The sequence below is a fragment of the Macaca nemestrina genome, chromosome 1, assembly GCF_043159975.1.
Source record: "Macaca nemestrina isolate mMacNem1 chromosome 1, mMacNem.hap1, whole genome shotgun sequence".
NCBI lineage: Eukaryota > Metazoa > Chordata > Mammalia > Primates > Cercopithecidae > Macaca > Macaca nemestrina.
The window spans coordinates 140009010-140021649 of NC_092125.1; the positions used below are offsets into that span (position 1 = coordinate 140009010).

Below are 12640 nucleotides of genomic sequence, written 5' to 3' on the forward strand. Positions count from 1 at the left end.
CTGGGTATGGTGAGATAGCTCACTCATTATGTCATCTCATAAAAGAAACTCAAGTAGCTAAAACTTATCTCCTAACCTGGGAACCTGAAGTTCAAAAGGCCTTTATCCAGCTAAAGCAAGCCTTACTTAAGCCCTCCCATAAGGAAGGTCTTTAATCTTTATCAGAAAGGAAGGGAATGGCCTTGGGATTTTTTTCCTTTTTTTTTTTTTTTTTCGAGATGGAGTCTTGCTCTGTCACTCAGGCTGGAGTGCAGTGGCGCGATCTCTGCTCATTGCAATCTCTGCCTGCCGGGTTCACGCCATTCTCCTGCCTCAGCCTCCTGAGTAGCTGGGACTACAGGCGCCCGCCACCACGCCTGGCTAATTTTTATTTTTGTATTTTTAGTAGAGACGGGTTACACTGTGTTAGCTAGGATGGTCTCGATCTCCTGACCTTGTGATCCACCTGCCTTGGCCTTCCAAAGTCCTGTGATTACAGGTGTGAGCCACCGCACCTGGCAGCATTGGGATTTTTAACTCAAGCCCAGGGATAGCTCAGCAGCAAGTGGGCTACCTGAGTAAGGAACCTGATTTGGTGGCTAAATGATAGCCAGCATGCTTCCAAGCAGTTGCCATGCTGGCCCTTCTGGGACCAGAGGCCTCCAAATTAACCCTGGGAAATGGCTTAACTGTTTATACCCCATACAATGTAGCAGGATTGCTGTTGTCTAGGGGAAGCCTTTGGCTAACAGACAGCTGACTTCTTAAATATCAGGCTCTGCTGTTAGAAGAGTCAGCAGTTCAGTTAAAAACTTGTTCTCACCTAAACCCAGCCACTTTCCTCCCTGAGGAAACTGGGGGAGCTGAACATGACTGTGAGCAAGCTATGGTACAAACATATGCAGCCAGGAAGGATCTCAGGGAAACTCCTCTAGAAAATCCAGACTGGACCCTCTTCACATATGGAAGTTCCTTCATAGAGCAAGGAGTCCATAAGGCAGGTTATGCAGTAGTCACTCTGAATGATGTTATTGGAAGTGTGCCCCTCATTCCAGGCACAAGCACTCAACTAGCTGAACTGATAGCTCTTACAAGAGCACTTGAATTAAACAAGAGAAATGTAACTAACATTTGCATTGATTCCAAGTATGCTTTCTTAGTCCTTCATGCTTATGCTGCCATTTGGAAGGAAAGACACTTTCTTACTGCTAATGGATCCCCTATAAAATACCACCAGGAAATTAACAGGTCATTATCCTCAGTTTTCTTTCCACAAGAGGTAGCAGTGATGCATTGTAAGGGACGTCAGAACGGAACAGATGAAACAGCTGAAGGAAATGAGTTAGCTGATCAGGCAACTACATCAGTGGCAAGGAAGCCTCAGAGCATCAACACATCTGAGGCTCCTCTAAACTGGAAAGGCTCCTTAAGAGAAAGTAAGTCTCAGTACTTGCCTGCAGAGATAGAATGGGTCATCTCTTGAGGGTACACTTTCCAGCCCTCAGGATAGTCTAGAGGATGGCAAACTCCACTTGCCAGCCTGCAGCAAGTGGAAAGCCCTTAGGATCCTTCACCAAGCTTTTCATTTGTCAAAGGATAAAACTTATCAGTGTGCCCAGAGATCGTTTTCAAGAGAGAACTTAAAGAAGTTGTTAGTGCTTCTGAAGTCTGTTTTAAAAATAATCCCCTCAACAGGTGGCTCCTTCTTCCTCAAACTCAAAGGATGGGAAGCTCTCAAGGGGAGGACTTGCAGATAGATTTTACCCACATGCCAAAGATGAAAGGCATCCAGTACTTCCTGGTATGGGTAGATACTGTCACTAACTGAGTAGAAGCATTTCCATGCCATACAGAAAAGGCCTCTGAGGTAATAAAACATTAGTTAATGTTGTTAGTTAGTTTATTACTCTGAGGTAATAAAAGTGTTACTTAATGGAATAACTCCCCACTTTGGTCTACATAAGTACCTCCAAAGTGACAACGGCTTCTCATTTAAGGCAGCCACCACATGGAGGGTCTCAAAGGCACTAGGCATACAGTATCATCTCCCTTGTACTTGAAGACTCCACTTCTCAGGAAAGGTAGAGAAGACAAACAATATTATCAAAAGACACCTCAGAAAACTATCCCAAGCAACTCACCTTGGGTCACTCTTCTTCCCATGGCTTTAGTGCAGGTAAGAAATATCCCTTTAAAGTTCGGTCTGAGCCCTTTCAAAATGCTGTATGGATGACCTTTCCTTGACAATGATTTCTTATTAGACAAGGAGACCTCTGAATTGGTTAAGCATGTAACCTACCTCTCTGGCTCACTTTCAACAGGAATTAACTCAATTGGCAGAAGCCCAGTCCCAAGAAATAGGATTACCTTTGTTTAACCCAGGAGATTTGGTATTGGTGAAAGTTCTCCCTTCTCTCTTCTCTCTTTCTCTCCCTAAGTCCAAGCTGGGAAGGGCTTTACACCATTCTGCTTTCAACTTCCTCAGTAGCAAAAGTTACAGGAATCAACTCCTGGATACCTCACACTTGAGTCAAAGCCTGGAAAGCTGAGGGAGCAAACCCGGAAAGCCAGAGGAACGTCCTGGATATCAATATGAAGAAATAGGAGATCTTAAGGTGAAAATTATAAAAGATAAGTAAATGATTGAGGGCCACTCATCCTACTCAGTCCCACCTTTACTTTACCAGGTACTTTCAGTCATTTCTACTTTTCCTCTTGAGATTCACAGTCAAATATCAGAACTTCTTTTTGACTCATATTTGCAGGGAGATTTTTATTATCCATGGGATTACATTTGTAACTTCATAGACTCCCAAAGGGAAATTCTGTATCTTTGTGAGCAAAATTTTAGATTGAAATTATCTACACCACCCATGTGGGAATTGTTATATTCACTCTATTATTTACAGTAGGACTGTAAATATACCATAGCACCCCTGGAGTATTTTATTTATTTATTTTATTTATTTTTTATTTTATTTATTTAATTATTATCCTTATAGCAGGGATAATAGTTACCAACAAGAAGTAAGTATGAAAGTTTTACTATCACTGAGTCTGCTAGGACCTTTTATTGGGTTTGGTAATATGTCACACCCTTTAGCTCCTACAATATCAACAGTGAACCCTAGCTATGCAAAAAAAGGTTATAAAGAAAAGAGAGGATCTTGTATGGTAAAATCTTGTCCTAAAAAAAATACTGGTTGTTTAAAAAGAGGGATGTTTAGGACAAGTCAGAAAGTTTAAGCATGTCATAGATGGTCTGTGTAAGTCATAAAAGAATTAATAATTGCAGGAAAGATTTAGCCAGTTATACTCAAGCCATCCAATCCAATGCCACTTATCAAAAAGTGTTACTTTTATATCAACATTTCTGGTAAAGTACAGCAACATCTGGTGGAGGCAAACCAGTATTTAACAAATATCAAAGAAACTCTAGTCATGGTTATGGACTGTAGTATCCCCACTAATACTAGTAATCTTAATACTCATATTCAAACCCTATATTCCAAACCTTCTTGTAAAATTTATCACTTCTAAGGGAGAAGCTATTAAACTCCAAATGGTACTGCAGACAGAACCATGCAGGGATATGCCTTTCCTGTTAAGACCCTTAGGTTAACCCAGGGAGGAGTTGTCCCCTGCTGTCCCCCACACAATGCCCTACTTCAGCAGGAAGTAGCCAGAAAGAATCATCATTCAACACCCCCTAACAGCAGTTAGGATTACCACTCCTGGGGGAGGAAATATGATACAGGAGCTAGGAAGAAATTATTTAGGCAGATAGTGAGGGTAAAAGGAGTCCTTGGCAAGGCTTCCCTTTTTAACAAAAAGCAGTCCCCAAATAATTTCTTTTCTAACAAAGAGCAGCCTGAAAAATCAAACTGCAGACATGATAGGCATGGAAGGGAGAATGCTGGCAGCTGTGCCAATAGAAAAGGGCTACCTGGAGACCAGGTATGTTCAACATGGAGGCTCCATCATCCCTTTTGTCACCACGTGTACAGTAAGGAGCAGGCCACATGGCACTGGCCAGGTTTATTATGCATCTGCAAAATAAAAGATAAGGGTGGGCTGGCCAGCTTCTTTGCATGGTATGCAAATGGCACAGCTGGTCTGACCAATCTTTCATGCCCTATGTAAACCAGATACTGCCTCCTCAAGCTCATCTATAAAACTTCCTGAATTTCACCACAGAATTGTCATCTCATTTTTCTCCAGGACCTCTCTCTGGGCAGAGAGCTCTTCTCTTTCTTACACCTATTAAACTTCTACTCTTAACCTCACTCTGGTGTGTCCATGTCCATAGTTTTATGTAACCGTGGGACAACAAACCTCAGGTATTACCCAGATGAATGATGCTGCTCCAGTGGTATGATTTAATTTCCTGCTTTTTATTTTTTCTGTACCTTTTGCATGGCTTTGAGACAGGGTCTTGCTCTGTCACCCAGGCTGTAGTGCAGTGGCATAATCATGGTTCACTACAGCCTCAATCTCCAAGTATCAAGTGATCCTTCCATCTCAGCCTACTGTATAGCTGGGAGTACAGACACATGCCCCCAAGCCCAGGTAATTTTTGTATTTTTTATAGAGATGGGATTTAGCCACACTGCCCAGGCTGATCTTAAACTCCTGAGTTGAAGTAATCCACCCATCTGGGCTTCCCAAAGTTTTGGACCTTACAGTCACTGCACCTAACCTATTGTATGATTCTGATTTGAGGTTGTCATAAGGCTTGCAAATATCTGATAACCCATGATTTTAAATTGACAACAACTTAACACAGATTACATAAACAAAAACTAATAAAAACTCTACATTTTAACTTTCTCTCTCTGCTTTTTAACTTTTTGTTGCTTCTGTTTATATTTTATGGTACAGCCTATGCCTCAGAAAAGTTGTTGTAGTTATTATTGTTTATTGGTTTATCTGTTTGTCTTTCTACCTAACATATGGGTAGTTTACACACTACAATTTACAGTGTTATTATAGTGTACTTACTATTACCAGTGAGTTTTGTACCTTCAGATGATTAAAAAGTCATCATTTTATTGCCCATTAATGTCATTTTATTTCAGATTGAGGTATTCTCTTTGGTATTTTTTTTTTTTTAGGACAGGTCTGCTGTTAATGTAATCCCTCAGCTTTTTTCTGGGAATGCATTTTTTCCCCTTCATATTTGAAGGATATTTTCCTGGATATACTATTCTAGGCTAAAAGTATTGTTTTTTTCCTTCAGCACTTTAAATATGTCATGCCACTCTCCCCTGGCCTGTTAGGTTTCCACTGAAAAGTCTGCTGAAGACATACTAAAGCTGCATTGTGTGTTATTTGTTTCTTTCCTCTTGATGCTTTTATGATCCATTCTTTGCCCTTGACCAATGGGAGTCTGATTATTAAATGTCTTAAGGTAGTCTTTTTTGGGTTAAATCTACCTGGTGTTGTATAATCTTCTTATATGTGAATATTGATATCTTTCTCTAGGTTTGGGAAATTCTCTATTATCTCTTTGAATAAACTTTCTACCTCTCTCTCTCTCTCTACCTCCTTTAAGGCCAATAATTCTTAGATTTGCCCCTTTGAGGCTATTTTCTAGATCTTGTAGGCATGCTTCATTCTTTTTTATTCTTTTCTTCTTTTGTCTCCTCTGACTGTGTATTTTCAAATAGCCTATTTTCAAGATCACTAATTCTTTCTTCTGCTTGATCAATTGTGCTATTGACTCTGGGGCATTCTGCAGTATGTTAATTGCATTTTTCAACTTCAGAAATGGTTTGATTCTTTTAAAACAAAGAATTATTTCAATTTCTTTGTTATATTTATCTGACAGAATTCTGAATTCCTTCTTTGGTTTATTTTAAATTTCATTGAGTTTTCTCAAAACAGCTATTTTGAATTATCTGAAAGGAGACATATCTCTGTTCTCTGAGATTAGTCCCTGGTACTTTATTGAGTTCATTTGGTGAGATCATGTTTTCCTGGATGGTCTTGATCCTTGTGGGTGTTTTCTTGTCTGGGCATTGAAGAGTTAGGTATTTATTGTAGTATCCACAGTCTGGGCTTGTTTGTACCTACCCATCTTGGTATTCAGAAGGAATGCAGGTATTCAGAAGGCCTTCAGTGTTGTGATTTAAATTTTTGGTCACTGTAGCCATATCTACATTAGGGAACACGTCAAGCACAATAATGCCATGCTTCTTGTAGACTCATAGAGGTACTGCCTTGGTGGTCCTGTATAAAATCCAGAAGAATTCTCTAGATCACCAATCTGAGACTCTTATTCTCTTCCCTTCATTTCTCTCAAACAAATGGAGTCTCTCTCTTTGTGCTGAGCTGCTTGGAGCTGGAGGAGGGATGATACAAGCACCCTGGCGGCCACCACCATTGGGACAGTACTGTGTCAGAGCTAAAGCCAGCAAAGCACTTGGTCTTGCCCAAGGCCCACTGCCTGGCTACTGCCTAAGTTCACTCTTGGCTCTAGGCCTCCACAATCAGCAGGTGGCAAAGCCAGCCAAACTTGTGTCCTTCCCTTTAGGGCAGCAAGTTCCCCCAGGCTCTGGGTGGGTCAAAAGATGCCACCTGGGAGCAAAGGCCTAGATTTAGATACCTTAGGAATCTACCTAGTGCTCTATTCCACTGTGGCTATGCTGGCCACAAGACAAAGTCCTTACCACTCTTCCCTTCCCTTTCCTTAGAGAGAGGAGTTGCTCCTCATGTTGACCACCAACACATGTCCACAGAGAGCAATGCCAGGCTACCACTGATATTCATTCAAGGCTCAGGGGCTCTTCAGTCAGCTTTTAGTGAATGCTGCCAGGCCTGGAACTCACCCTTCAGGGCAGTGGGCTCCCCTCTGGCCCAGGTTAGGTCCATAAATGCCATCCATGAGCCAAGGCTTGGAATCAGGGACCAAGAGCTTGCTTGGTGCTCTACCCCACAGTGGCTAAGCTGGTACCTAATCTCCAATACAAAGTCCTCTTTACTCTCCCATGTATTTTTCTTGAACATTAGTAGTCTCTTTTTGTAGTTCCCACAGTTGAAAACATGTACTGGGTCATACCTGAAGCTAGCCATCTTAGAGTCTCATCTATGGTATGTACTACCTGGTTATCACTGCTGGTTATTAAGGGCCCAAGGACTTTTTAGTCAAAATGTAATGAATCCTGACAGAACTGGGTCCTTCCCTTCAAGGAAGTAGGTTCCCTTCTGGCGAAGGGTGTATCTAGAAATGTTATATGGAAGCTAGGGTGGGAATAGGGGGTCTCAAGACACTGCTTGGTTCACTGTCCTACTGCTTGTATCAAAGTTGTGAGACAAAGTCTTCTTTATTCTTCCTTTTCCTCTCAAGTGAAAGGAAAGTCTCTCCTGGAGTTGTGAGGGGTGCTGACTGGAGTTGGGAGAGATGTGATGCAAGCAATTCCTTGGTCACTCTGGCATCTCACTGGGTTGCGTGAACCCCAAGTCCATTGGCTCACAGCACAGTACCAGGAGTTGCTCAGTAATTGCAATCCTTGTGGCCTAGACTGCCTTTTAAGTGTATTTAGGATACCAGAGCACATTAGCTTGCAATGGTGAGGCCTGTTGAAACTCAGGGTATTAGTCCATTCTCATGCTGCTAATAAAGACATGCCCAAGAATGGATAATTTATAAAGGAAAGAGATTTAACTGACTCACAGTTCACCATGGTTGGGGAGGCCTCAGTAAACTTACAATCATGGGAGAAGGGGAAGGAAACACATCCTTCTTCACATGGCAGCAGGAAGAAGTACTGAGCAAAGAGGGAAAAGCCCCTTATAAAACCATCAGATCTCATGAGAACTCACTCACTATCATGAGAACAGCAGTACTTCCCACCAGGTCTCTCCCATGACATGTGAATTATGGGAACTACAATTAAAAATAGATTTGGTTGGGGACACAGCCAAACCACATCATTTGACCCACTGGCCCCTCTCAAATCTTATGTCCTTTTATTTCAAAACCAATCATGCCTTCCCAACAGTTCCCCAAAATCTTAACTCATTCCAGCATTAACGCCAAAGGCCAAGTCCAAAGTCTCATCCAAGACAAGACAAATCCTTTCTGCCTATGAACCTGTAAAATTCAAAGCAAGATAGTTACTTCCTAGATACAGTGGGAGTGCAGGCATTGGGTAAATGTATCCGCTCCAATTTCTCCTGTTTTGGGAGAAATTGGCCAAAACAAAGGGGCTACAGGACCCCTGAAAATCCAAAATCCAATAATGCAGTCATTAAAACCTAAAGTTCCAAAATGACTCCATGTCTTTGACTCCATGTCTCACATTCCAGTCATGCTGATGCGAGAGGTGGGTTCCCACAGCCACGGGCAGCTCTGTCCCTGTGGCTTTGCAAGGTACAGCCCCACTCCTGCCTTTCATGGGATGGTATCGAGTGTCTGTGACTTTTCTGAGAGCATGGTACAAGATGTCAGGGGATCTACCATTCTGGGATCTGGAGGATGGTGACCCTCTTCTCACAGCTTCATTAGGCAGTGCCCCAATAGGGACTCTGTGTGGGGGTTCTGACCCCACGTTTCCCTTCCACATTACCCTAGTAGAGGTTCTCCATGAGGGCCTGGCCCCCTGCAGCAGATTTCTGCCTGGACATCCAGGCATTTCTAGACATCTTCTGAAATCTAGGCAGAGGTTCCCAAACCTCAATTCTTGACTTCTGTGTACCTGCAGGCTCAACACCATATGGGAATTGCCAAGGCTTGGGTCTTGCACCCTCTGAAGCCATGGCCTGAACTGTACCTTAACCCCTTTTAGCCATGATGGGAGCAACTGGGAGGCAGGGCACCAAGTCCCTAGGCTGCACAGAGCAGGGGGCCTCTGGGCTTATCCCACAAAATCATTTTTTATTCCTAGGCCTCTGGACCCATGATGGGAAGGTCTCTGACATGCCCTGGAGATATTTTCACCATTGTATTGTTGATTAACATTCAGCTCCTTGCTACTTATGCAAATTTCTGCAGCAGGCTTGAATCTCTCCCCAGAAAATGAGTTTTTCTTTTCTACCTCAAGGTCAGGCTGCAAATTTTCCATACTTTTATGCTCTGCTTCCCCTTGAATGCTTTACCACTTAGAAATTTCTTCCACCAGATACCCTAAATCATCTCTCTCAAGTTTAAAGTTTCACAGATCTCTAGGGTAGGGGCAAAAATGCCATCAGTCTCTTTGCTGATGCATAGCAAGAGTGACCTTTGCTCCAATTCTGAATAAGTTCCTTATCACCATCTGAGGCCACCTCAACCTGAACTTTATTGTTCACATCATTGTCAGCATTTTGGTCAAAACTATTCAAGAAATCTTTATGAAGTTCCAAACTTTTCCACATCTTCCTGTCTTCTGAGCCCTCCAAGTCTCTAGGAAGTTCCAAACTTTCTTACATTTTCCCATCTTCTTCTGAGCCCTCCAAACTGTTTCAACCTCTGCCTGTTACCCAGTTCCAAAGTCACTTCCACATTTTCAGGTATCCTTATAGCAGCGCCCCATTCTACTGGTACCAATGTACTGTATTAGTCTGTTCTTATGCTGCTAATAAAGACATGCCCGAGATTGGGTAATTTATAAAGGAAAGAAGTTTAATTGACTCACAGTTCAGCATGGCTGGGAAGGCCTCGGGAAACTTAAAATCATGGTGGAAAGGGAAGGAAACACATCCTTCTTCACATGGTGGCAGGAAGGAGAAATGTCAAGCAAAGAGGGAAAATTCCCTTATAAAACCATCAGATCTCGTAAGAACTCACTCACTATCAGGAGAACAGCAGCATGGGGTAACTGTCCCCTGATTCAGTTACCTCCCACGGTGTCCCTCCCATGACACATGGGGATTATGGGAACTACAGTTCGAAATGAGATTTGGTTGGGGACACAGCCACCACATATCACTCAGCTTCCAACTGCTAGGATGGGTGATTCCCATCTGGTTAGGGCTAGTCTAAATACTCCCTTTGTGGGCATTGGCTGAATTCTGTCTGGTGCTGGCATCACTGAGTTCCAATGCAAAGCCCCAGAATCGCTGCATTCTCCTTCTCTCCCACAAGAGCACAGATTCTCCCTGTGCCATGCAGCCTCTGCCTGGGGATGGGAGAGGAGTGGCATCAGCAATACAAGACTGTCTTTCCCACCCTCTTCAGTGCCTCTTTCAGCAGTATGAAGTTAAAAACCAGGTATTGGGAGTGCTCATCTGCTTTTAGGTTTGTATGAAGAGTTTTTTTTTTGGTAGATAGTCGTTATATTTGATGTTCCTGAAGGAAAGATGATTGGTGGAGGCTTTTATATGGCTATCTTGATGTGCCTTATTCTTTATTGTTTTTTTCTATTTCATTAATATTCACTATGATCTTTAACATTTCCTTTCTTGTGCTTCCTTTGGGAAGCAGTTTATTCTTTATTTTCTACTTTCCTAAGGTAGAAGCTGAAGTCATTGAGACCTTTCCTCTTCTCTGATATGAGGAAGTCTCCAATTATTATGAAAAATGGAATTATAAAATATAAAACTTTTAATTCTCAACATAAGTTCCATTAAATTCAAGACATTTTTGTACACAACAATCCCCAACATTTAGTTTCTCCTTAAAGAACTGAGGCTCCTGAGAATTTAATAATGTCAATACAGTCTTTTCTACATTATTAAATGAAGAGAAATGGGTGCTCTTTGTAGATTTCTTTAAAGATTAGGGAACACAAAGAAGTCAGAAGGAGCCAAATCAGGACTGTAGGTGGATGCATAATGATTTCCCATAGAAACTCACAAAATTGCTCTTGTTTGATGACAGGAATGAGCAGGAGCATTGTCCTGGTGGAGAAGGATGCTCTGGTGAAGCTTTTTTGTGGATTTTTATACAAAGTTCTTGTTAACTTTATCCTCCTTTAGAGAAAAGGTATTGCTTTTTCTTTTTTTTTTTTTTTTTTTTGAGACGGAGTCTCGCTCTGTCGCCCAGGCGGGAGTGCAGTGGCCAGATCTCAGCTCACTGCAAGCTCCACCTCCTGGGTTCACGCCATTCTCCTGCCTCAGCCTCCCGAGTAGCTGGGACTACAGGCACCCGCCACCTCGCCGGGTAGTTTTTTTTTGTACTTTTTAGTAGAGACGGGGTTTCACCATGTTCGCCAGGATGGTCTCGATCTCCTGACCTTGTGATCCGCCTGTCTTGGCCTCCCAAAGTGCTGGGATTACAGGCTTGAGCCACCGCGCCCGGCCTAGGTATTGCTTTTTCACCGTGACTGGAATGCAGTGGCACAATCAAAATTCACTGCAGCCTTGAACTCCAGATTCAAGCGATCCTCCCACCTCAGCCTCCTAAGCAGCCAATGTGACAGGCAGATACCACGATGCCTGGGTAAACTTTTATTACTTTTGTAGAGATGGGGGGGGGTCACACTGTGTTGCACAGGCTGGTCTCAAACTCCTGGCCTCAAGTGATCCTCCTGCCTTAGCCTCTGAAAGTGCTGGGATTACAGGCATGGGCCACTGCACCTGCCTAGACGTATGTTATTTAATTTCCAAAAATTAAGGTTTTCCCAGATACCTCCTTCTGCTATATGTTTACAATTTAACTCAACATTGTGTTCAGACAACATACTTGGTATGTCTTAGATCCTTTTGAATTTACTCAGACTTGTTTTATGTCCTAGAACATGGTCTATACTGGTAAATGTTTCCTGCATAGTTTAAAAATATATCTTCTGCTGTTGTTGGATGAGGTGTTCTAGCAATGTCAGGTTCAACTGTTTTACGTTGTTGTTCCTGTCTTCTATATCTTATTATTTTTCAGGATACTTTTTCTATAAGTTATTGAGAAAGGTGTATTGAAATATCTAAGTTTAATTCTGGATTTGTCTATTTTTCCTTGCAGTTCTATTAGCTTTTATATCACACATTTTGAAGATCTGTTATTAGTTACATATACACTTAGGATTGTTGTCTTCTGGATCACTTGACCTTTTTGCCCTTATGAAATTACCCTCTTTATCTCTGGTGATATTTGTACTGGAAAGAACTTTCATATTAATATAGTCACTCCACCTTTATTTTATTTTTTTGGTTTGTTTTGTTTTGTTTTTGTTTTTGTTTTTGTTTTTGAGACGGAGTCTTGCTCTGTTACCCATGCTGGAGTGCAGTGGCGTGATCTCAGCTTACTGCAACTTCCAGTTCCTGGGTTCAGGTGATTCTCCTGCCTCAGCCTCCCGAGCAGCTGGGATTACAGGCATGCATCACCACGCCCAGCTAAGTTTTTGTATTTTTAGTAGAGACAGGGTTTCACCATGTTGGCCAGGCTGGTTTTGAACTCTTGACATCAAGTGATCTGCCCGCCTTGACTTCCTAAGGTGTTGGGACAACAGGTGTGAGCCACCATGCTCAGCCCCACCTTTATTTTGATCAGTGTTAGCATATCATATTTTTCAATCCTTTTAATCTATTTCTGTCTTGCACTTCTTGTAGATAGTATTGTTTCTTATAGGTGGCAGAGAGCTGAGTCTCATTTTTTGATACAACCTGATGATCTCTTTTAATGAAGATGGTTATGCCATTTACATTTAATGTGATTATTGATTTGGTTGTCTTTATTCTACCATTTGCTATTTGTTTTCTATTTGTCCCAGTTATTCCTTTCTCCCTTTTCACTCTTTTTCTGTCT

General features: G+C 42.0%; 1 protein-coding gene across 1 annotated transcript in view; it reads right to left on the reverse strand.

The window, feature by feature from the left end:
* Positions 1 to 2423: 2423 nt before the first annotated feature.
* Positions 2424 to 12640, reverse strand: part of LOC105485398 (coiled-coil domain containing 18) — a 130369-nt gene continuing 120152 nt past the window's right edge. Inside the window, exons 30-31 of the transcript XR_011612573.1 lie at positions 3926 to 4028; positions 2424 to 2559 (exon numbers count right to left, since the gene is read on the reverse strand). The gene's annotated coding sequence lies outside the window, so the exon portion shown is untranslated. The remainder of the gene's footprint in view (positions 2560 to 3925; positions 4029 to 12640) is intronic.